The 21632-nt window shown below is 34.7% G+C and overlaps 1 long non-coding RNA gene and 1 pseudogene across 2 annotated transcripts; both read left to right on the forward strand.

The window, feature by feature from the left end:
* The first annotated feature begins 742 nt into the window (after positions 1–742).
* On the forward strand, positions 743–1743 carry LOC143560670 (uncharacterized). Its single transcript, XR_013140165.1, has 3 exons — positions 743–1047; positions 1123–1241; positions 1333–1743. It is a non-coding gene; the product is annotated as an uncharacterized LOC143560670 (long non-coding RNA).
* Positions 1744–13117: 11374 nt separating this feature from the next.
* Positions 13118–19960, forward strand: LOC143560666 (cysteine-rich receptor-like protein kinase 15; annotated as a pseudogene). Its single transcript, XR_013140163.1, has 7 exons — positions 13118–14081; positions 18318–18455; positions 18542–18678; positions 18756–18966; positions 19070–19307; positions 19391–19541; positions 19625–19960. The product of XR_013140163.1 is annotated as a cysteine-rich receptor-like protein kinase 15 (transcript).
* The last annotated feature ends 1672 nt before the right edge of the window (positions 19961–21632 follow it).

Genomic DNA, 21632 nt, shown 5'->3' on the forward strand with positions numbered 1-21632 from the left:
GAAAAGCATTAATGATTTGTGTGACAAAGAGATGCGAGGCAGAACTATTCAGACCATTGCTGCCTTTTTTTATCGAGCTGGAATCGCGTTTAATGTAGCCAATATGGACAGCTTCAAAGAAATGATTTCCGCTGTTGGAAACTACGGGCCACATCTAAAGCCTCCTAGTTACCATGAGCTACGTGTTCCTCTCTTAAAGAATGAGGTACAAAAGGTGGATGAGTGGGTTGAAGGGCATAAGTCCGAGTGGTCAAAGTTTGGCTGTTCTGTCATGTCTGATTGATGGACTGATAGAAAACAAAGAACACTTATTAACTTCCTTGTCAATGGTGCTAAGGGAACAGTTTTTATGGAATCAGTTGATGCATCATCTTACATGAAGACAGGAGAAAAAGTGTTTGTACTTCTGGATAGTTTTGTGGAGAGAGTTGGTGAACAGAATGTAGTGCAAGTTATTACCGATAATGGTAGCAACTTCAAGCTAGCTAGTTAGTTTAATTTCATATGTTTTCCATATTTGTATAGCAATTTTACTGCTAATGGCAGGAACTATAATGAACCTTGATATTTTGATAATATTATTTTAGGAAAAATGTTGATGGATAAGAGAAAGAATCTGTTTTGGACACCTTGTGCGGCACATTGTCTGGATCTAATGCTAGAGGATATTGGTAAGATTGAAAAGGTGAAAAAAACGATTGAGAAAGGAGTTTTTCTTGTTGGGTATATTTACAATTGATAAAGGTTTGGGAGAAGACACTAATGAGTACTTTGTTGTGTCCGAAATAATTGACAAAAGATGGAACTCTCAGCTTCACCATCCCTTACACGCAGCTGGTTATTACTTGAATCCTGAATTTTACTGTTACAATGAGAAGATTGAAAGTGATAGAGAAGTGTCACTAGGATTGCATGATTGCATCAGCAGGCTTGTCCCGAGCAAGGCGAAGCAAGATCTAATCATGGCTGAGTTGGTTCAATGGATTAACCAAGAAGGTTTTTTTGGTTTAGAAGCTGCAAAGAGACAGCATCACAAAATTGCACCCGGTAAGTTATCTTCCTTTTGTTTATTTATTTATAAATATATAATACGTATTGAATTTGATTATATGTTTCTAACAGCTTAATGGTGGAAAATTTACGGGAAAGGAACCCCGAATTTGCTACAATTTGCTGTTAGAGTGCTAAGTTTGACATGCAGTGCATCAGGCCGCGAACGGAATTGGAGCACCTTCGAGCATGTAAAAGATCAAACCTTTAAAATTTATTAATAAAGTTTGATTGATTTTATTATATATATATATATATATATATATATTTACATTTGTACAGATTCATTCAAAGAAAAGGAATCCTCTAGAACATCAAAAATTGCACGATCTTGTGTATGTTAAATACAACTACACGCTTAAAGATCGAAGTGATTCTAAAGCTGCTTATGACCCGATTTCATTGGATGAAATTGACGATTGCAACAAGTGGCTTACAGGAACGATGTATGAAGATCAAGTGTTTGATGGAGATGAAAACTTGACATGGAATGTTGTGGGTGAAGCCAGCAGAGCCGGAGAGGTTAGGGTGACGAGATCTTCAAAACCTTCAACTTCAAAAGGTAGACCTTCAAAGCGTATAAGGCGCTCTACTTTATTAGTTGATGAAGATTCTGATGATCAAGTGAAGGAAGCCAAAGGTACTGTGGTGGAAGTTGATGACACGACTGATGATGATTGAGTTGTTTTAGTTTTTGGTTTTCTATGTTTTGGTATTTTGTTTGTCTAACTATTATGATGTACTTTGAACAACTTCATGTTTTGAATTTTGGATTTTGGATTTTGGTTTTGAAGTTTAATTTTTTGTTTTTTTAATGTGGCTTTTTTTTTTTTAAAATCGGGCGCTTTTTTTGCGCTTATCGCCTAGGCAATATACCCAGCCTCAACGCTTTAGAGTGCTTATCGCATTTGATAACTATGACTTTACCCTTACCCGAACAAATGATCAGACATGGACGATTAAACAAACGGGCTTTCTTGTTCGTGTTTGTTTGTTAAGAAAACGGACCGAACCCAAGCCAAGCTAAGCTTGGGTTGTTGGCTCGCTTGTCAGGCTTTTGTTTATCTGGTCTTTTTAGGGGTGGTTTGCCAACAAGACGAGTAAATGTGGCTCAATTTGTAAACTAACCGAGCCCAAGCCAAGCTAAGCTCGGGTTGTTGGCTCGCTTGTTAGGCTTTTGTTTATGTGGTCTTTTGGCTTGTTGACACTAAAGCTCAAATATTAGTCTATGTAAAATAATAAATTTTGTAGTTTTATAATTACATTATGTTCATATATTCATGTTATAAATAGTTTTTAATTTTTTTTACATATACATATGTTTGTGTGAAGGTAAAAAAATATTTGACCATCGAGTGGGAAAACAGTTTAAAAAATGTATATGCTTAGGGCTTTCATTTGTTTGTTTTTGTATGTCTTTGACTATCGAAATATACGTGTTTTACTTATCAACTCAATGAGCATTTTCTATTTTATGATAAAAATTGGTAGAACTTCTTTTAAAGCATGAGAAGCGGATTTCTGAAGTTCTTTTGGAATCCAAAGAAATGGTATTTTTTTTTCAAGTTTTATGCGAAAACTTCCCACAGAGTCCTGGTGTGTTTGTTAACTATTAAGGGCAAATTCTTGAATAACGCCCCTATCAAAATGCTTTAACAATTCTTTTTTACGCCCCTACTCATTTGGCTAAAAAGTTTTAATTATGCCAGTTGGCTTGGACGTTTTATTTGACCCGTTTGATTAGAACCAACGTGGAACATGGGTAATTTAGGGTCAAGTTAATGCTATTTGGAAACTGAAAAAGTCGAAACGGACCTGAGATGAAACCAAAAACTAAAACTGAAATCGGTGCATGAATCACCATTTAATAAGGTTCATCGATGAAACACTACGGAGGTCAATACTCACTAGATCACCATTTTGTGAGACTAGAGGTTAGAGCTAGATTCTCAGGCACAACCGAGGCATTAGCCAAGCGTAACAGTTTACATAGTGATTACTTGAGACATAGATCTTCAGATGATACAACACCATCCAAAGAATTGGTAAGTTTATTATACATTATAAATTTAACTAAATGGCTAAGAAAATTTCTGATCAAATCTACCCTAGACACTAGCCTGTTTTGACCATTTATAATACCCCCAGTGCATGAACCTATATAAACTGACCCATATCGGAAAAACCGAATAACCGAACCCAAACAATAATCGACGATTTGATTTAATGTTTCCTGTAAAAGCTGAATTTTTGCTTCGGTTCCGGTTTGTGTGTAATTTTTTTTTTAAAAAAAGTCGAACCGATTGTATGAGTGTTCATTTTTTATTTTGTAAGAGTTTAATAATTTGTGTAACCAACTATTTTTGATCAAATGTTTAATAATTTGATTTTATATTTGTATATGCAGCACGTCGACTCATAAACAGCCGCAATACATGAACCTGTAGCACTTCAGAAATAGCAGTTGTAACTGGCAACCGATCAAGCTTCGCTGGTGAGCCCATCAAGAGATCACAGGGATGGGAAACCTTGCTTTTGGGGGTAGTGTACAAAACTAAAAGAAGCTTATGCGGTTTCTGATGAGATAGCCAAGCAGGCGTTTTCTTCTATCAAAACAGTTCATTCTTATGTTGGAGAGAAGAAAATGGTATGTTGTATTCTTTTTTTAGGCAACTCTTTATTATGCCCACCAATACACGTCAATAATAAATACACTAAATCTACTCATTATCAGGTTAAAAAATTTGATTAATTTCCCAAATTTGTTGCTAGCATGGACAACAATGGAAAGATTTATTTGGGCTAAGCATAATAAAATTTAAACTGTGAACATCAAGAGTGTTGGAGATGATTATGAGGTTTGCACATGCATATGTTTTTTTATGTATTCTTAGGCTTGTAAAATGCACTGAACGACCACAAGTGGGTCATCATCATATCTATTCGTTTAACTTTAACTGAACAAATAATTGAACACAAACAATTAAAAGAACAAGGGCTTCTTGTTTGTGTTCGTTCGTTAAAAAAATTAACGTGTTCCTTTGTTAATATTTAAAAACTAACTGCTCACGAGCATAAACGAATGAACATAATTTACAACCAAACTGTTCAAATATGTAACTTGTAAACCAAATACAAAACTACCAGAAATGCCCCTTGAGCCAAAATTGATAAGAAACTGATATGAATTCTTACCCGAGCCAAAATCTACCAAATCTGGTTCAGTTTTTTGTTTTGGGTTCGTCCGGTTTTGGTTTCTTGGTTTGGTTTAGATTTTTTTGGGGTTATCATTTGGGCACGGAGTTAAAAAGTTAGGCCCAAAATGTCGTTACACTTCGTTTAAAACTTGCATGAAATCTGGTCCTGTTTTCATAAAAAAGGTTAGGTCGGTATCAAAACCTTTTTCTTTTTGACTGTTTTCAAATAAAGTTAAGAAATTCGTTTTAAAATTGAGAAGTAATTAACAGTTGTAATAAATTCTTAAAGTACCATGAGTCTTTATATAAATGTGTTTTTTTATTGTACAATTGTATATTTAAAGTATTAATATGTAAAACAAAAAAATATTTGGGTCGTGTTCGAGTCAACCGGTAGAGTGCACCCGTCTAACACTACTTTCGGGTCCGGGTTGTGTTCAAGTTTGTGACAAAATTTCAGGTTCGCGTCGGGTTGGACCCGCAAACATAACAGATTAGACACACTTATTGAACTTATCCTCCATTTTACATACTTATAATGTTAAATATTTTTGCCCGTGAAAACATATCTATATCCTTATTGCATTACTCTTTTGTATAGGTCAGTCAACATAACATTTTCATATATCTAAACTTAACTTCATGAGTGCTCTATGGCTACACTCAACTTCATGAGGGTCTATTTCCTGAGCAGAATTAGATTTCTTTGCCATTTTATTGGATTATTTTGCTGATTTTTGACTATATATCTATACTATATTCTTATTTATTTTCATTAACAAGTCAATAAGATTGCAGATGGTACTCAAACCAAGAGTCTGTTGGATTCTTGTGTAGTGCTAAAGCTTAATGGTGGCTTAGGGACAACTCAGTTTGGTATTCTAAAAAGGGGGTAGTTATAACATATTATCATCAGACTGCAGGCCTGTTTTGATACAAAGGTAATTTAGAAATAAAATTTTTTATTCGTGCAGCCATCTTTATCTGTTCACAGCAGGTTCCACATTATCCTGGAATGAAACATGTAGTTTAACCCTCGCCATTTTGGTTGGGACTTTTGCATAAGGTTGTTGGTTATATACTCATAATGCTTTATTCATAAAAAAACATTTTTGCTTAATAAAGTAATTGTTTGCCAAATTTTTGCTGATGTTCTATTCTTTTTGTGAAACCATGTGAGTTAATCCTCTAATTAATTGATAGTTACATAACGATGCGTGTTGATTAGGAGACTTATATGCCATCTTAATTGTTCTTTCCTTTTCTATTAGTTGATACGTGATGACATAGAGTTTCAATATGGGGATATGCCTAATTAGTAATTACACAACTTCAAATGGACATGTATGAATCAATATTGCAAATTTTGTAGTAATTCACATATTAGTGATGCATATTTAAATTTGATGTTGTCGTGTTTTTGGGTTCTTATTGAGGTAAAAATTCATAAGGATAGTGAGGTTCAATTGAAAATAACTGGGACGTGAGTTGATACCACTGAAATTGTGTATTTGTGTTGCATTATTTATTACAAAAACATGGTTATTAAATTAAAATATATATAATTGTAGAGGTCGAAAGTATTTGTTATGGCGTAATCGACTTGTGCTCAACATACTAAAAGCTCGAATTGATACAAGCATGGACTCAAAAAATTACTATACAATATATCAAAAGGGTTGATAAATTAACGAAAACAAGTACGTGTTGTAGATTTTTGTTGCCGCCGCATCGCGCGGGCACATACTAGTATATATATTAGGATCATAAGAGAACCTTTTTAAAATTGAGAACTATGAGAACCATTTTGGACCACTAAAAACCCAAAAATAAAAAAAAATCATAAAATAAAATAAAACACAAAAATCAAAAAAGTAAAAAAACCAAAATTCTTATTTTATTATCCCGGTTTAAAAAAAACTCGGTTTAACTAAATTATATACACATATGTATAATATATACATATATGTACATTTACATGTTTTTTTTGTACACATGTGTATAATTTATGATAAATGATGCTGTACATATGTGTATATTACGTAATTAAAGATTAAATAAAATTATACATATGTGTATAATACAACGTTTTTTTTTATTTTTTTAATAAAACCGGAATGAAATATAAGAATTTTGGTTTTTTTATTTTTTTTTAAATTTTTATTATTTTTTGTTTTATGATTTTTTAAAATATTTTTTTAAAGGTGCTTTTAGTGGTCCAAAATGGTTGTCAAAGTTCTCAATTTGCAAAAGGTTCTTTTAGGATCCTTAACCTATATATATATATATATATATATAGAGAGAGAGAGAGAGAGAGAGAGATTAAAATGATTAATAAGGTTTTTAATCTTAAAGTTTATACAGTGAATGAGATGATTTGACATGAATAAAAAAGAAAACATGTGACTTCAAAATGATATGACATTAAGGTGAACATCCTAGAATGATGCCATGTGCGCATATTTTAATAGTATAGTAAGATTAAGAGACTACCACACATTGAATTGAATCGGTAACACCACCTCACCCCTCACTTTATGTCCAGAAACAAACAATATTAACTCCATAGTGTTTGGAATTGACTTTTGTAACGCACATGATTAGTAATTCAACAATCAATGAATCAAGTCATAAATGTGACAATCGTCAATTTCAGGTTAACTCCGTTAACTCAACTCCGTCAATTCAAACTTAAGATCACTGAATCTATAACGCACACCTCATTACATTTAAACTAGGGTTTAAATGACGCTTAACACTTACTACATGTGTAGTCTTTCGGGAATTGCACCGAAACGCAAACGAGTTGACGCAAATGATTGGTGAATAAACGAAAAACGTCAAAACAGTAATTATGTGATAATTATGTGTTAGACTTATGTGTTGTGTGATAACATCGTTATAAACGTTAACTCAATGTACTAGAACTAGTTAGTTAAGCTAGAAAAGCAACAATTGAAAGTTGAGGGACTTGAGTGTAACATATTATTATTATTAATAATAATAAACCTAAACCCTAACTCATTCTTTCTCTCCTCCCTCTACCCCGATCGGAACCCCTCTCCCTTGGCTCCCTTGGCTGCCGCCATTCACACACACACATACAACCAAGTTTTCAAGCTTTTGATTGAAGATTAAGGTGCTAGGAGGTATAAACGACTATCCCTTGCATCCCTTATACTTAATTTCGATGTTTAATGGGTTAATTGAAAACCCTAGGGGCCGATTTATGTGTGTAATGTGTTCATATGATTGTTGTTGATTTGATGATGATTTGATAACTAGAATGGATATTGTTACATGTTAATTGCTTGTGTCTTTGATTTGAGTTCAAACAAAAACCCTAATCATGTATGTAATGTGTAATTGATGTGCATGGATAGTGATTATGGAGTCTAGAGTGTTATATGAATGAATGATGGTCCATAGATAGTTAATATGTTAAGTTTGGATGCAAACAGTTTCTGGACAGATTGTGTTATTGATGTTTAATTGACTGTAACGGGGTGTAAATGTGAAAATTGGTTGAGATTATTGATACTACAGTAAACTAGATTGAGTCTAGTTTCTAAAGAATATAAATTTGCAATTTTTGGACGTGTAAAAGTTAACTTTTATGATTTTACAAAAACGTTGTGCAAAGCTGAGTTGTTAGACCTGCTGTTAGGTTGTTTTGTAAATATTATATCTCATGAACTACGAGACCAATTGGGTTGGTTCCACTTCTGGAAGTTGACTTATTGAGTTAGGAACCTAACCCAAGTGGTCTTGCATTTATTGGATTTTTCGTTTAACGGGAATTTCAAATAACATTCTGTTGCGCATGAATTTGACTGTTATGAGTTTGCTGTAATGATTTGATTATTGTGAGAAACCTATGTGGAATAAAAATATAATAAAATATGTTCTGGAAACCTAAGACATATATGCTTTTGTGATGATTTTTGGTAAATTAATTGTGATGCTATGATCGGTGGGATAGACTAGTTTTTCAAGTAGAATTCTGTCGTTAAGAAACTAGTTGCTGAGCTTTGTGAAAGTTGCATGAAACAACGTGATTGCTAATTGATTGTCATGATTTGACCAAATTGCCCTCATAGGAAATAATTGCTATTTAATTGTTATGTGTTGACCAAATTGCCCTTACGGGGAGTAATTGCTAGTGATGTACATTATGAATACATGACACGTAAATAATTGCTTACACATGTAACGTATCACAAATACACTTGTTAAAGTCACACACGATTCACAAACGAAACACGAAACATGTTGTTTGCATAGGTATTATGTGCCGGGTCTAGAGACTCGATAATATTCCGACACTTAGAAAAATCTCTTTGTTGTTTTAGAACGCTAGAGAGAGTTTTTCTGTAACGCGCATCTTGGTGAATTATTTTGGGAATACTTCGCAAACAGTGAGTTTCACTTTCCCCTTTTAAACTTTTAAACGCTTTTCACTTGGGGGAGATAACATACTCCGAAAACGCATTTAAGATTTTGTTAATATAGATTATATATCACTTGTAAAGACTAAGTGGCAAACGCAATAACTAAAGTCCTTCATTCACATCGAACCGTTTAATATTGAATAATAGCGAGTCATTGTTGAGTAGTACTACTGGGTTTGACAAACCCCACCCAACGCTAAACTCGACTGGAGGTCGAGTGGGTGTAATCTTGGCTAAACACATACCATGGTCGGGATAGACCTGGTGGCAAGGCAAATGATAAACAGTCAGCTTCGGTGTCGAACACTTAGTGATACTTGTTTTATAGGCTAGGTACCTATAGATATATAATTGACATAACACTATCTGGTAACGCAAAACGCTGTAACGCAAAACGTTTAACGCAAAACGCTGAACGCAAACGCTAAACGCTTTATTTTATATAAACTTGTGAACTCACCAACCTTGTGTTGACACTTTTAGTATGTTATTCTCAGGTAGCCGAGGCGGGCTCGCGGTTTAGGATCATGCATTGCTTGAAACACTTTTAATTATGCAAACTTATTTTAAACTGTTATCATTGGGTTTTAAGTCGTCCTGCGTGACGCAACATTGATTTCTATGGTTTTTACGCTTCCGCATTTAATTACTCGTAAACGTTTTCATGGTTTTGAAACTTTGTTTTATGGTTAGATTATAACTAATGAATCCGATCCTGTTAGTTCACACCCTCTGACGATAAAACTCCGTTCGTGGATTTTGAGGGTGTGACAATAATAAACAAAATCTTCATCTGGCAACCGTTGTTTATAGGGCTGTCTTCAAAATTTTAAGTGCCCAACACAAATATGAAAAATAAAACAAACAATTATAAAATAATAACTTGATTAATAATTTAGCACTTAACACCAATAAATTAAATCATCAAAATCCAAATTCCTATTAAATTATATCATGCTTAAACCAAAACTTTTATTACAAAATTATCTAATTAAAACAAATTATCATAAATTAATTAAAAAAAAAGTGTATACTTCATAAAGTAAGAAAAAAAAAACTTTAAAAGTTTAAAAATATAAAAATAGTAATATGACTACTTTGAGATTTAGATTAAATCAAACAATGACCTATCCAATGTCAATAGTTCTCTAGGTCTAGTTTATATAATTTATTTTCATAAGCTTATCTTCTTCATCTTTCTAAATACACCAGACAATTTTCTATGCTATAAAAACTTTAACCTTTTCCTTTCACTTCAATATTCTTTTTACCGGGGAATCATTTGGCCGGAGAGACGTGCCCTCATGCCGGAGACGTGCCCTAGACATCGGCCGAACCCTGCATGTATAACAACAGAGTATGAAATAGAAACAAACCATGGACCAAGTGACTGATTACCGACCATATGTATACGGTTCGTGTCTTAATAGGGTTTGCGGGTCCCCGTCCACGTTTACACGGGTCTAACAAATATGTTGACATAAGTTTGGTCAAATTATATCTTTGAGCCTTTCATTGTAAGAACTTGGATCAATATTGAAATTTATCAACTTGACTCTAGAATATCAACTTATTATTCTTACAATTCTCATCACTGTATTTAAAAATTCAAATTGATTCACAAACAAAGCCAGTTCTTCTTTTGAAATTCACATTTTCTTTTAAAAGTCAACGTCTAGATTACTTTTCTTGAATATATAGAGAATATGTTGTTTTCTTCCAAAGTTACATTACTATACATTAGGGTTCATGGGTTTATCAAATTAATAACTTTCATATATTATAGGGCTAGATACCGATCATAATCTTCTACTATAAAAACTAAATAATTTATTTGATTTGAAATATAATCGGGTTTGGTGGGTCTTTCTTCAAACCTGTTTATAAAACCGGACGCGCCCCAAGATCTGATTATATCCACATGCTAGACCTGGGAACCGATCGTTTTTAATCAAAAACAAGTTTCTCGGGTTCAGGTCTGATGGGTCTCGCTAGTTTTGCGGGTCTTATACCTGGTTTATTTTCACCCTTATTACCTTTTGACGTGCCCGAAAAGAAATTGTTTCACCCTCTAAGCTCCTAAAGACTGCTTTACATGGATTAAACAAAATCAAACCTTCAAACCAGCATTAATCACACCAAGAAAAACGAACAGGATTTAAACCTTGTCATTAATAGCACCTGGAAAACGAAAGCATGTATGGTTTGAACTTTCAAGCGTGGGTGTGTACAGGTTGTGTATGAAAAAAGGATGACTTAGGTGATGTTTGTTTTTCTAAAAAAGGTTCGTGCCGCCTCTTTTGCCCGCGCCGTGCAGATCACGCGCAAACATTGTTATCTATAGATTGTTTGTTTTTTCAAAGAAGTTTCATTAAAAAACGTTTGCACAAACTCTTCTTGGTGCAGACTTGGCCTATTCACTTCTAAGATCTTATAAGGTCCGCAGAAGGTAAAAGCACCACACCCTACCAACACCCACTGTCCACCATCACCTACTACCCCCCATCACCACCACCCATCGTTCACCATCACCACCACCCATCACCTCCATCCACCACCACCCACCCACCGTCCGCTACCACCACCGCCACCCACTAAACGCCATCACCATCGCCCACCCCACCACCCACCACCATCGTCCACCACCACCCACCCATCGTCCGCTACCACAACCACCACCCACTATTTGCCACCACCGCCCACCCCACCGCCATCGTCCACCACCCATCACCGCCCACCCCACCACCCATTGCCGCCGCCACAGTTTAGCACCACCACTGTCCGCCACCCACCACCGCCTTCTTCCACCGCCACAACCCACCACTATCACTCTCTAACACCACCACCACCACCCAACGTTCGCCACCACCCAATGTCCGCCACCACCACCCGCCACCAACACCGTCATTTTAAAGATGGTTGATCGATCAACCATCTTTCTAACTTTCACAATTCACTTTCAACATTGTTTTAAGCACAATATCTATCAAATAACATTGTTTATGCAAAGTACGGAACAAGTGATTTAAAAAAAGTTATTGTGGTTTTATAAATATTATTTCCGTGTTGTTCGACTATTATTTAAATTTCTATGTACAATGAGTTTTTTATTTAAATCTCAGCTTATTTAAAAAAGGTATGCGCAACCTCTTTTATTATTTTATATTAAGGATATATGTAATTAAAAGTTCCGGTTAAGTATTCATAATGTTTGTAAAGGGGGTACATGTGGTGAAGGAAAAGATTGAAATTTTCTAATATTGAGTCTAAGAGCATTTTTAATGGGTTCTCTATCTTTGTTTTTAAAATTTAACTAAAAAATATAATTTCTTTAATTTATACATCATTTCTAATAGCCTTCCTCAACCCATTCTCCATTACCATCTTCATATTTTTTTTTTCTCATTCTTTCATTTATAATTTTAACTCCTAACTATTTTGTTTTATTATCATTTTTAAAATAAATTGATTTCTAATATATATTTATAGAAGGGTAGTTGGAAATGGAGTAGTTTGTCAACACTCTAAATTTGGAGGCTTCCTATATCATTTCACTAAAATTTTGAGATGGAGTTTGAAGATAGGGAATGAGTTGAAATGATTATTTAGATGTTTTTTCTAAATTTTAGAAATGAAAATGGACATGGAGAATTTTAGAAAATTGATCATAACACTGCTCCTGGTTTTGCTGAGGTTGATGATACGAATTATCAAAATAATACGAAAAAGGTCCCTGTGAAAAATTTTGCACTGGCTGCACAGAAGGGTTAGTACGATTATATGGACATGCACGAGTCATATGACAACCAGCGCATCTATAACAAATAAAGCGAGAATCCTTGTATGGACAATCATAGTGTAAATGAGGATCACCACACGTATCATAATTAAGGTTACTGTAGTATGAACATTTAATGGTAAATGAGGTTCATTGGGAATGCTCTAAGACGTGTAGTCACTGCACGTCGTGTTAATTACTTTTCACTTTTTCTAATACTTTTTATTATTTTTATTTCTTATTGTATTCTTGAAGAGTGAGTAAATGCGACCAAGTCATCATCGATCAACCATCTTTCTATACAATTAGTTCAGCTGTTATTTGTTAATTAACGACGTTTCGTCATCACCCTAAACGTGTTTAATGATACTTTCTTCTTGAATAATATTCCATGTATCAGATAATATATCTTTTATTTCTTTTCAGTCGGATAATATAAATTATATAATTAGTTATAATATATTTAACTTATATGGTATAATAATAACATGACTAAATACCACCGTCCTCGGATATCACATCTTGAAACATTCACGCAATTTTTTTAATCATAGTCTTATTTTCAACATTTTTGTATTAAAAAAAAAGAAAGCTAATTGACACCTATAAGGTTATAGACACCCATAATTCTGACTAATTATGTTGAAACACATAATCAAATATAACTTTAATTTGAGTTGCAAAATTTGACAAAGTCTAAAATTGATCAATTTGTCAACCAAGAAATCAATAATAAAACCAAGATATAGAGTTGCATCATATTCTCATTTCATTTCTATAATCCAAGTTTCATTTTTGCAACATCATGTCTATGGTACCCAAGAAATCATATTTCATTCTCCTCTTCCTAAATTTAATCGGTCTTTCGTTGTCTCAAGATATAGAGTTCCCTACATGTGACGAGAGCGGTAAATTCACAACAAACGATATTTACCAAACTAACCTTGACGATGCGTTGTCGACTCTAACATCTGATACCAACATCAGGTACGGATTCTACAACCGGTCCGTTGGTCAAACCCCGATCAGGTCAACGTGATCGGCCTATGTAGAGGTGATGTTGAGCCAGCCGATTGCCGGAGTTGCATAAACGAAGCGGGTACTAGACTACGAGAGATTTGTCCTAACCAAAAGGGTGCAATGGTTGGTATGACAATTGCATGTTAAGGTACTCTAATGTGACCATTTTGGGAGTTGATCCAGACACTAGGCTTATAGGATCATTGATTAACCGTAGTAACGCGTCCAACGTTGAGCAGTTTAACCAAGCATTGAACCAACTATTGGATCAACTTAGAACCGAGGCTTCGAGTGGGGGCTCGCTTCGTAAATATGCATCAAACAACATAACCGGACCTGGGGTGACGAGGATTTTCGCTTACATGCAGTGTACACCGGACTTATCAGAAAATGAGTGTTTTAGTTGCTTGAATATTGCAGTCAATGCTATTACTAAAGGTCGACGTGGAGCAAGAGTGTATTATCCTAGTTGCATTATTAGATATGAAGATACCCGATTCTTTGATACTACGGTGGATCTTTCAACACCATCCCCATCACCACCACCAACGCAGCCATCGCCACCACCAGTACCGTCGCCTTCAGGTATCCATGGGACGGACCCAAAACCTATTTTTCTGAGTGTCGTTAATTTTTTGTACTATGATTACTATCAACTTGATTACATTTTTCAAGTTCCGGATCGATAATCAAACACGAATTAAACGAATAACTCTCATTTATATTAATCAGAAAATATAACTCGAAAAACTGATTACAATTCTCAAACCCTAACTTGGTTTGACTCTTAACTTGGTTTGACTCTTGATGAACCCTAAGTCGGTTACGTCTAGATGAACCCTAACTCGGTTACATCTCGTTTGTTTCTCAAGATGAACCCTAAGTCGGTTACACCTCACACCACCACTCTATAATGTCTAACCATGACTTGGTTTATATAGACTAACCTTAACTTGCTAACCAAAACATTACCTATTACAATTACAATACAATTAGGAAACATATTATAATTAGGAAATATAACCAACTATGACCGACTTGTCATCTTTGGCCCCTCTAGTTCACCGACTTGTGACTTAGAGTCTGAAAATACTTCCAACAATCACCCCCTAATTTCTGACTCGAGATAAGTGGTTCTTCAACTCCGAGCATGTCTCTTGTGCCCTGTTTGATATGACCCACGATCTTGACCATCTCGGCTTTCACAACCATCTTGGTCTTGATCTCCCGGAACTCCTCTTGATCCATGACTATGTTCTTCCGGCTCTCCCGAACTCGACTACCTACATGACCTTGTTCCCAACCATTCTCTCGGTCGTATGAACTCGCATAACCACGCCTTTGTTTGCAATCCCGGTCATCTAATCGAGCGAACATCAGTCTTCTTGTTCTTCTTAGTGAGCACCCGGTTTGATCCAACAAATCAAACCCTTAGGTCAGAACATAACTCGTTCAATCCGTATAAAAAACAAACTCTGAATTGAACCCGCTTGTTCAACCCAAAAACAATCAAAATTTAATGGTTAAACCAAACTTGTTAAACCAGTAAATAAGAAAAATAAACCAACTTTGTTTTTTTTCTTTGATATCCTCGTCACCACCTAGAATTAGGGGCGTTCAAAACTATCCGAATCCGAATCCGTATCCGAATTATCCGACTATCCGTATCCGAACTATCCGAAATTTCGGATATCCGAATCCCGGATATCCGAAAATTTGGATTCGGATTCGGATAGCAGTTTTCAGATTTTTCGGATATCCGAAATATCCGAATTATCCGGTATTTTAATTATAATATTTTTTAATTTTATTTTATATTATACCTAATTCAAAACCCTAGATAACAATAATAACATAACACAAGCAGAGGCATAAGAGCGCCTCCTCTCCATCAGTCCATCCCTCACACACCAACCCTCATAATTTTTGTAACCTACCAGTGGTTTGAAACTGTTGTTCTTTTCTAAATGTAATTCATAAGGAGAGTAATGATTTATACATATATATTAGTAGTATCTGTTTAAAACTCATATTGTTATGGCTTGTAATGATAATCAAAAAGAAATTAGAGTAACGCAGCACCAGCAGATCCAACACCACCGTTGCCAGCCACCGTCGCCATCCACCATCGTCCAGTCACCCACCGTTGCCGTCCCAGCCATCGTCCAGCCAGTCAGCCGTCGTCGTCGTCCCAGCCATTGTGTGTTATTTGGTTTTTATTATTTAATCAAGTTTTTTTTATTTCCTTTTCGGATATTCGGATATCCGAGTTTCGGATATCCGAAGTTTCGGATTCGGATAGTAATTTTCACTATCCGAAAGGTTCGGATATCAGTTTCGGATATCCGGTTTTGAACAGCCTTACTAGAATAACTCCTAGGACTTTTTATGTTTATTTTGCGTTGCTTCTTCTCCTTTTCGTAACCAGTGTCCAAAAAGAAATCTAGCGCTTGACTTTTGTGACCACCCTTAACTCCTTTTATCACAAATACATATAAAAACTGATCGAACCCAACTCTGCCGAGTTCGCCGCTAGAATAATCGTCCTGCCGCCTAGAAGGTGCTTCCGATCACCAAATCTCAGCCTATCACCAACCCTTATCTCGATCGCCGATCCTTGCCTTGATTATTCGATCAAAACTTGACCGAACCCTCCTTATCGATCACGACTTTGATCGACGTCTTGAGTCTTCAGCCTCCTCCTTATCAATCACGACTTTGATCGATAAACACCAAGAGCGCAACCTAAACACCAAGAGCGCAACCGCTCTGATACCAATTCAAGTTCCGGATCGATAATCAAACACGAATTAAACGAATAACTCTCGTTTATATTAATCAGAAAATATAACTCTAAAAACTGATTACAACCCTCAAACCCTAATTTGGTTTGACTCTTGATAAACCCTAAGTCGGTTACATTTAGATGAACCCTAACTCGGTTACACCTCACACCACCACTCTATAATGTCTAACCATGACTTTGTTTATATAGACTAACCCTAACTTGCTAGCCAAGACATTACCTATTATAATTACAATACAATTAGGAAACATATTATAATTAGGAAATATAACCAACTATGACCGATTTGTCATCTTTGGCCCCTCTAGTTCACCGACTTGTGACTTAGAGTCTGAAATTACTTCCAGCAATTTTTAATTTCCATTTAACATTATTCAAGTTTAAGATGAATGTTTATAAAACCGTTATATTTTTAATAACCCTATTCATGATAATATAGATAAATTATAAAATAAATAAGAAAATTTTGAAAGACAAATAAGTTGATTTATAAATTAGGGTATTTTAACAAAATAATAAAGAACTAAAATAAGATATTAAACTATTTTTAGAATAAATATTTAAAACACTTTAAAAGTTGGATTTAAAAGAACTATTTATAACAATTCTTTAAGTAATAAAAATGTTGAATCAATGTTTGGATCATTTACCTCACTAAGGCTATACGTAGTGGAGAAGCTACAAATAGGGGCAAATTGTGACACGTGACGCCCAGTTAGTAAAGAGTGAAAATTTGTTTTTGGGGTGTAATGGTGTAGGGGCTACACCTTGGGCCCACGGTATCTTTTTTTATTATTTTCTTTTTAAAATTAAACAAAACAATAAAAACCAATTTATTTAAATAATTAATAAAAAATGCATTGAAATTAAAAAGAAATTAAAAAAAACATAACTAAAAAAAATACATAACTAAAAATATAAAAAAACATAACTAAAGAAAAAAATAAAAATAAAACACATAACTAAAAAACATACTAATGTCCGTAATATTCGCGCATTTTTTCACGTCGTCGTTGAAACAATAATGCGGCTTCCTCGTGAAACCCCTCCGCTTTGAGGGATTCGTAGTCTTCTTTCATTTGAAGTTATTCCAACGTCTAGTTCGGTTGGTTTGGGTTGTTTCTAGGATTCATTTTGCTAATTTTTTTGTAAGAATTTGGGTATGAATTGTGTATAAAATGGAGAAGAAGGGTGTATGTTTATATATATATATATGTATATATATATATATATGTATATATATATATAGGGTTAGTATCATTTAAGAACTCTAAAAAAGTTAAGAACTCTTAGGAACTCTACACAACCAAACATTTTTTTTAATTTTTTTTATATATTAACATTATTTAAGAGTAGTTTTATCATATTTTATATAAAAATTTTTGATTACATATATAAATAACAAGTTTACATATGTGTAAAATTTATGTACTAACAAATTTACATAAGTGTAAAACAAAACATAAATTTGTATAAAAACTAATTTTCAAAATTGTAATCATAAACATAGATATAAAAAATGATAAAGCTACACTCAACTAACATTAACATACAATAACTTTTATAAAAAAACGTTAGTTTTTATGAGTTCTTTCAAGTTCTTAAATAATTTAACTGTTCTGTAATGATACTCGTCATATATATATATATTATTTTAATTATTATTATTATTATTTTACATTTGACCTTTGCAACGGCCATTTTAATATAATAATATTATTTTTCAAACAATCCGGCGACAAATAAACCCCGCCCCAGCCCCATTTCGCTCACTTATCTCCGGGGGTGAGGGGGGGGGGGGGGCGGTATTCGCGCCCCTTCACATCCAAATTTCACCTTAACCCACACCCACTACACATTGCCAACAATAGATGTACACTACATATCAGTTTTACTAAAAGTTTTGTGTGGTGGTGGGTGGGGTTTTAATTTCAAACTTTTTTTGAGAAACGTCCGAGATTCAATTATGTTACAAGAATATGTACAATTTTACTAACATGCTATGAGATTTTCAGGCAATAGTAGTAACACCGTGATTATTGTAGTCATCGTTGTCGTTGCGACCTTAAGTCTTGTGATATTTGTGGTGGTTTACGCTTGTGTCTTCATGAGAAGAAAAAGAAAGAAGGAACAACGCCCGTTAGAGAATTTAGGTGTGTGCTATTTATTTAGTTATTTCTTACAATCTTGATACGATTTTGGGTTTTCTAGCTCTTATTATTCATGTTGATAATTTTAGTTTATGAGGATGGGGATACCAAGGAAATTAACACAGCTGAATCGTTGCAATATAGCTCAAGTATAATTAGAGCAGCAACAGATGATTTCTCAGAAAACAATAAGCTCGGTCAAGGTGGATTTGGTTTGGTTTACAAGGTAAAAGAAATACATTAGAAACAATTATTTATTATTAATGAGACCAATAACATCTAATTTGGAACTAAACTTGTCAGGGTAAGTTACAAAATGGGAAAGAAATAGCAGTGAAGAGGTTGTCTAAAGATTCAGGCCAAGGCGAACAAGAATTCAAGAACGAGGTTTTGCTACTTGCGAGGTTGCAACACCGAAACTTGGTTCGACTTCTAGGATTTAGCCTAGAAGGGTCCGAACGACTTTTGATGTATGAGTTTGTACAAAATGCAAGTCTAGATAAGTTTATATTCGGTATGTTAACTATTCATAGAACTATAAAATAGAACGAATGATGATGAATTTATAGACGCTAATTACGTCGATAATATGCTTATGCTTGATCTTAAATGTATAGATCCAACAAAGCGTGCATCTCTTGAATGGGAACAAAGATACAAAATTCTAGGAGGTGTCGCAAAGGGACTTTTGTATCTTCATGAAGATTCACGACTAAAGATTATTCATCGAGACCTGAAAGCTAGTAACATTTTGTCGGATTCTCAGATGAACCCAAAAATAGCAGATTTTGGTATGGCAAGGTTATTCACACCTGAAGAAACCCAAGCTAACACCAATCGTATTGTTAGAACATAGTAAGTCACCCTACAAACAAAATGTTTTTTTTTTCATTTTGCTTTACAATGTTTAGTAATTGACAAGACCTTTTTGGCACTAGTGGATACATGGCACCTGAATACGCAATGCATGGTCAGTTTTCAGTAAAATCAGATGTGTTTAGTTTTGGTGTGCTAGTACTCGAAATTGTAACGGGGCAGAAGAACCACACTTTTCAGAACGGGGTGGTGGTTGAAGATCTTCTTAGTCGTGTGAGTTATTTTATTTATTTTATGTTCAAACATATAGTTTTTTGTTAACATTAAATTCCCATATTGCAAATTGATGCTTCCAGGCATGGAAAAGTTGGAGAGATGGAACGACTTCAAGTTTAGTTGATTCTAAATTGAGAGACAGATCTAATTCTCTGCGTGATATGATTCGATGTATCCACATTGGTCTCTTATGTGTTCAAGAAGACCTAAATGAAAGACCAACTATGGCTTCAATTGTTCTCATGCTTAGTAGCTTATCTCTAACCCTCCCTATCCCTTCTGAGCCTGCATTTTTTGTGCATACGAATACGAACCCAGAGAAACCATTATTTGAAGAGTACACTTCGAGTACGAGTCATTCCAGTAGGTTGAAAAGTAGATCAACATCTTCACAACGACTGTAGCAAGTTATGTTTCTATGAACAACCGATATTCGTTGGATTGTATGAAGCTATGTTTGAATGCATTTACTATAGCGGACTAAAAAACACACAAGATAATATGGTGACGTTTTACAATTTCTTATTTTTTAATTGTTCTGAAATGATAAATTTTATTAAAGAAAACACTAGCAAGGCGTTAGGAAAAAACATAAACTAACCAAACGAAACAATGAAATTATATCAAACTCATTAAGGGATGACTATATTTGATCAAAGATAGCCATATGACTTAATGAATAATGACTTCCATGGTTTTATGTATGTTTGCGACTTGTTTTTGAAGATAGCTTCATTTTGATTCTTCCAAATGCACCAAGTTGTGAGAATGATACCATGAATCACCTTTTTCTTTTTCTGACCGACATTACTTGACTCGTGGATCTGAGGAGATCCCGCACCGAGAAAGCAAATACAGGGGGAATCTGCCACCAACCATCAACGAATTTCCAAATCAAATTGGCGAGATTACATGAGATGAGATGATTCTAGCTTGTTTCGCCTCATTCCCCGCAAAACCTACATGCCAACGAGCTCACGCTAATGTTTCTTTTAGCCAAACCCATAAGGGTTAGCATCATATCCATATCTGCCTTCCACGCAAGTTTTAATAGAGATCCCATTATACCTATACATGACAAAGCAGGGGTTGGGTTTGAGAAGCTAAAAAGAAGATTCTTCAAGGAGGCTATCAAAGAAGACCCTGGTGGATCTTTGGACCACTTCTGTCACACCCCAACCTATGGCGAAACATGTCGATGTGCAACATAATCTGTGTCATAGCTAAAAATCGTACACAAATAATTCGAATAAAAAAAATTAATACAAAATTTAAAGTTTTATAATTTTTAGCCTAAAGTCCAAACTAAGTTCTTCACTTCAATTCACTTCACATAACAACCTGCATTATGCGTAAAAATAATTTTTATCTATCTCTACACTATAGCCTACACCTTCAAAAACATACACACGTTCCTTTATCTCGATCCAAGATCCGAAAGTGAAAACACGAGCTTGTTAGTGTTAGAGCATCGTAACGAGCCAAAACCTATTCCAAGCTAGATCGTGTTCATTAAACTGACTCGTTTAAGGTACGTTCTATAACGAAAACGTGTCCGGCTCGTTTAGTAATCCTAGATCTATGTATAAATGGTAAAAACGAATCCAACGCAACAAATCTTACTGAAATTCGTTAACATATGATGGGTTAATCGATTGAAGAATCAGGTTTAAACAATGATCAAACGCAGCATTTAAACCATATGTTTGAATGATTGGATGGTTAGGGTTTATAGGTGCTGATATTGCGAGTCCATTGATATCAAACCCGTGTTGTTTCATTGCGATTTGAGTGTTAACTGCAAATCCACTATCTGTTGATTGTTTATTGTTCTTATCAATTTTGACTTTTACCTCTGAGTCAAAGGTTGGATTAGACTGATGCCCATTCGTCATGTTGAACAAATTGCTATCATTCGTTACTCATCCATTCGCTATGTTAAGACAACGAATCAGGTCATTCATTACTCACCCATTCGCTATGTTAAGATAGTGAATTAGGTCATTCGTTACTCACTCGTTCGCTATGTTAATATAACGAATCAGATCATTCGTTACTCGACCCCAGCTAGGGGCTCTGCACCTTGGA

This window comes from Bidens hawaiensis, unplaced genomic scaffold, assembly GCF_021521415.1.
Source record: "Bidens hawaiensis isolate Kalapana, Puna unplaced genomic scaffold, B.hawaiensis_p1.1 tig00020420_1, whole genome shotgun sequence".
Taxonomy (NCBI): domain Eukaryota; kingdom Viridiplantae; phylum Streptophyta; class Magnoliopsida; order Asterales; family Asteraceae; genus Bidens; species Bidens hawaiensis.